The following is a 5,870-nucleotide window of genomic DNA, read 5'->3' on the forward strand; positions in this document are numbered from 1 at the left end:
ATATCTTAAAGGCTTTTTATCCACTTAAAAATATATTTTGAAATATTTCAGGCAAAAAAAAAAGGCTACAAAGAGTAATGTAAGGGACTTGTGAGTCTTTCACTCACCTTAAGAAATAGAACACTATCAATACAATTGAACACCCTTCTGGACCCCATTTCTGATCATAACTCCTCTCCCCACTTCCTCTGAAGGAAATTACCATCCTGAATATTTCTTTGTACTTATAATGCATTTGTATTGATCTCTAAGTGATAGATACTGCTTTATATATTTGTATATATTTTACTTTTCCAAAGATTTTTTCACTTTTGTATTAGTTGCAAGTATACAACCTAGACAATTCTATAATTTACAAAGTGATTCCCCAATAGTTCTAGTACCTAGCTGGCATCATACATAGTTATTACAATGTTATTAACTATATTCCCTGTGCTGTATTTTACACCCCCACAGCAATATTACAAATTGTAACTATCACTTTGTACTTCTTAATCCCTTCACCCTTTTCACGCAGTCCCACAGCCCTGCATCTGGCAATTCTCAGTTTGTGTATTTTAAATAAATGGCATCGTACTATACGTATTCCGTAACTTGGATTTATCCCTCAATATTTTTGTGACATTTATTTGTGGTGATACATGTAGCTCCAGTTTATGAAATTTTAGAAACATATAGTATTCCATTATATGGATATATCATAATGCATTTATCTTTTCTTCTACTGATGAATGTTTTCAGTATTTTCCAATTCTAAATACTGATATAATGAACATTCTTACCTGTTACCTTGTAAATGTGTGCAAGAAATTATTTATGGCAAATAAATATCTAGGAGAAAGATGGTTGGATTATTGAAAAGTTAACATGCTTCACTTTAATGAACATTAGCAAATTGTTCTCCAATGTGATTGTTCTTACCTAACAGTTTGGGGAAAGTCTTGGCTATCATCTCTTTAAATATTTGCTCAGTCCTTTCTTTCTAAAGCTCTAATTAGTTACTTATCAGGATTTCTTAATCTATTTTTGTTTAATATTTTCTACCTCTTTGAATATCTGAGCTGCATTTTGGCTCATTCTTAATTTTTATTTTATCATTCAACAAATTTAATTAATTTTTCTCTTTAGCTGCAACTTATTTTATTCTGTTTTTAAAGTTTTAAAAAATGTACTGGGGTGACATTGGTAAATAAAATTATATAGGTTCCGAGTGTACAATTCTATGGAACATCATCTGTATATTGTATTGTGTGTCTACCATCTAAAGTAAAATCTTCTTCCATCATCATATATTTGACCTGTTTCCCTTTACTAGCCCCCGGTCCCCTTTCCCTCTGGTAACCACCAAACTGTTGTCTGAGTCTATGAGTTTTTGCTTGTTTTTTTTTTTCTTGGGTTTTTTTTTTCAGTTTTATATCCTACGTAAAGAGCTCATACAGCTCAACACCAAACAATCCAATTAAAAAGTGGGCAGAGGACACAAACAGATATTTCTCCCAAGAAGACATACAAATGGCCAATAGATACATGCAAAGATGCTCAACTTCACTATTAGGGAAATGCACACCAAAACTACAATGAGATACCACCTTCTACCTGTTAGAGTGGCTATTATAAACAAGTCAAATAATAACAAGTGTTGGAGAGGGTGTGGGGAAAAAGGAACCCTCACTCATTCGCTGCTGCTGGGAATGTCAACTGACACAGCCACCATGGAAAATAGTATGGAGGCTCCTCAAAAAAATTAAGACTAGAGTTACCACACGACCAAGCAACCCCTCTTCTGAGTATCTACCTGAAAAATCTGAAAACATTTATTCACAAAGATAGAGCTGCATCTTATTTTAAATTCCTATAAATATAGATTTATATATGTATCTTTAACAATTTTAATCTTTTATTTTTATGTTGTAAAATACAGCAACACACGGAATAATTGAGTTGCTTCAAGAGAATATTTTCAGGATATTAATTGTCTATTAGTTATATATCTTTCCCAGTCTATGACTTCTTTTTTTAATGATTCCTTTCATTGCATAGAACTTTTAATTTGTGAAGTAATTGAACTTACCGATCTTTTTCTTTATCACTTGCACCCTTTGTATCTTCCATAAGAAATTCTTCTTTACATTATAGTCTTAAAGACATCTATTATAATTTTGTCCAAGCATCTTAAATTTTGATTTTCACATTGAGTCTTTAATCCAGTTGGAATGATATATTGGTATTGTATTGATGTTGATATGCAGTATTGTTATTTTGCATGAGGCTAATTGACCCAGCATTAGTTAATTAATGGTCTATGTTTTCCTTACTTTAAGTGCTACTTCAATCTTACACACATTTCCCATATATGTATATTTCTGGGCTCTCTATTCCATTACTTACACAAGGTCTGACACAAACGATGCCCCTTTTTTATTCCAAAATCATAAGCATGTAATTCTGTAACATAACAATATCACATTTAAGCACACCATATGACATTTTAGGTGAAATGTTCAAGTTAAAACTATAAGTTATTACACTCATATCTAGCAAGAGTGTGGTTGCTGGGGTAATTTACTTCTGCCAGACCCTGTATTTCTATTCTTGTGCTAATACCTTACTATCTTAATTGCTATAGTTTCAAAATAAATTTTGTTGTAGAGGCAGTCGGCCTAATCCCATCCACTTTGTTCTTTTTCTTCAAAAACATCTTTACTATTACTGAACATTTAATCTTTCACATGAATTTTAGAATCAGCTTACTCAGAAAAAGCTATTTGGGGTTTTTAATTATTTATTCTTTTTATATAAACATTTACATCAACTGTGAATATGACAATTTTATCTTTTTCTTTACATTTTCTATAGTATTTATTTATTTTTCTTTACTTGTCGCACTGGCCAGGATGGGAATTGCAATGTTTAGTAGAAGCAGTGATACTAGGCATCTGTGCTCTGATTTTAAAAGAAACACTTCTGACATTGCACAAGGAAGAATCATTTTCTCTCAATTTAAACCAATAGTTCTCGAACTTCAGTGTGCTTCGGAATTATCTGGAGCAATCACAGCAATCACAGGCTGATGGGCCCATCCCCCGCATTTCCCATTCTGCAGGTCTAGAATGGGAAATTCCTGAGAATTTGCATTTCTAAGAAGTTTCCAGGTGATACTGATGCTGCTGTGCTGGGAATACGTTGAGTGAATCACTAGTTATACCTAACTCTTGTCAGAGAGTGCTAGTTGCGATCCTGTCATCTATTCTCTCCTTCCTCCCTGGTAATGAAACTCCAATTTTTAGTTGGGGACTTTGCAGCCCAGGGAAAAAGACTATAACTCCCAGACTTCTTTACAACTACGTGTTATCATGTGACTAAGTTTGGGACACGAAATATAAAGCCAAGTGTGGTGTGAGATGTGAGGGAAAGCTCCTTCAAAGAGAAGTGCTCAGATCATACATTGCTGTGAAACGAACCACATAAACAGAGTGGGTTAAAGAGAAGATTTCCCTTTGCTCACGGTTTTGTGGGTCAGGAGTTTAGGAAGGTTTGGGTCTGGCAGACCTGGAGCGTCTACTGCAAGATGGTGTCTTCGCTCGTATGTCTGGAAGTTCTGTGCTCCTTGGCCTCTCTTCACATGGTGTCTTTCCCTCCAGGGAGGTTCGACAAGGCTTGGACTTGTCACACCGTTGTGCTCTCAGAATAGTCACACTGTATCAGGCTAAGGAAATTCACATCTTTTTATCATGAACCTTTGTTGACCTTTATTAAATTCTTTTCAGTGTCTATTAATGTGGCTATTTTTCTGAATTCAATTTTTTTCTCCTGTACTAATTTGGAAGTTTCATGTTCGATTTTAATTATTTTAGAAGTTAATGTTAAATATTTAATAAGTATTTTAACAAAGTGTCTATATAAGCATTTTCCCTTTTGTCTTACATTATTACAGTAATTTAATTCTATCTTCATACATTTATTAATTTATTCAGCAAGTATTTTTTGAGTGTTTATTATATACCAACACTGTTCTAGTAGAATGAGATACTCCATTAAGCAAAATATTCCAAGATATAAGAGTAAGTAAAATCTTCCAAAATAAGAATTCTTACCCAGCATCCTTATGAGGACTGGCCTATAGTTAAGAGTTCTAAGGAAAGTTTTTGTTTTGGTCCATCCTACCTCTACTGTAAAAAGACCCAAAGTTCAGGAAAAATAGAAAAATTTCATTGTAATTTATCTTTGTATATGAGCTATTCTGTTTATGAGTCTATTTCTGTATAGAAATAGAAGTTGAAATAGATCAATTACACTTTACATACATACACACACTTAAAAAGGTATGTATATACGGACATGTTTATACAAGTACAAACACATATATTTTATCAAATTATATCTCTGCATAGTTTAAAGAGTGCTGATATTTCATAGGGCTTATTGCCAAAAATAAAAGAACAAAAAGGGGGAAAAGACATACCTTTTCTCCTATTGCGCAGGCACTTTTTTCTCTTTGAGCTGATTTATTTGGTATTTAATTCCCTATTTCTAAACAACATGTTTATATTACTACCCCCACATTTTTTATTTAGTCATTATACATAAATTCCCCAAGTTGACAGATGCGATTTAGCTGTTTTTCACTTCACCTCACCATCATTCCATTCTCTCCTCTTGTCTCTGCAAGGTCAATTCCGGGCAAGACAACGAGTGGTTTATTTTGTACAGTTCCATCCTACTATTGGCCTATAAACTTATGTTCTGTAGTAACTGTTTTATAACTAACTATACAAACTCTATTTCAGGCAAATAATGTCATATTCATTCATTCACCAAATATCGTCCGGTGCTTGGGACTGTGCTCAAAGCTACACGCGTCCCTGTTACGTATGTGCTCAGAAGGACTAAAGAAATGAGCAGAACTGAGCAGTTTTGAGCAGTGTCCTTAGCATAAGAGGGTCTGCCCACCTGGAGCTTGCGATACACAAAGGAACGTCCAAAAGAGGGCAACTAAACACAGTTACGGTGGCCGTTAAAGGAGACTTGCTAAGGTCGTGGGACCTTGGTCGTTGGGAGCAGACATTTCAGCATGACACAAACAGAAATGGGAAGTTGATGTTTCCTTAACCAGAAGCTATTATTTAGTGTTTCTCCTGAAAAGTCTGAGAACTTTGTGCTGACCTCTGGGGCAGGGAAGGATGGGAATGCCTAGAGGTAGAAAAACTGGCTGAGAGCAACCACAACAGTCCAGTGACTTCCATACTCGTTGTTTTTTCTTTTGGGGGGAAAGAAAGGTTTATAGAGATTTCAAAAATTTCAAATGTATTTTTTAAAATTGGGATTTAGGATTCCAACTTTATTTCAACATCACAGGACTGCTTTGAAGTCCTGTTATTGAACATTATCTAGAGTCATTTCTTTGCCAAATATCTCTAAGTAACATAAAAATATTTAGTTCTTTGTAGTTTAAAAGGTTTTTCTAGATATGGTAACTCTAACACAAATTTGTTTATAATACCATCTAACTCTGCTTTCCCTCTGTGACCTCAGGTATCTTATATTGTACAAATCCAATTTATTCCTGAAAATATTTTGGATATTTCAATTTCAAACAGCCTGAGCCCATATTTTATTATTTTAAGTGAGAAAAATAAAAAAGGATTTCTTAAAATCTCAACCAGTCTCCCCCATATAGCACTAAAACAGTCGTAGAAATCTCTGTAATAAAAGATAAAAGATAAAAAATAAATAATTTCAAAAAGCAGTTACATTTAATGAACTCAGTGAATTAAGACAAACGCCCTGTGCAACCATGTTGTTCGATATCCGATACAAATTGTGTTGTCCTCTCTATCTCCTTATGTTTTTATTCATTTTCCCCTCGCAAA

This window comes from Desmodus rotundus, chromosome 12, assembly GCF_022682495.2.
Source record: "Desmodus rotundus isolate HL8 chromosome 12, HLdesRot8A.1, whole genome shotgun sequence".
NCBI lineage: Eukaryota > Metazoa > Chordata > Mammalia > Chiroptera > Phyllostomidae > Desmodus > Desmodus rotundus.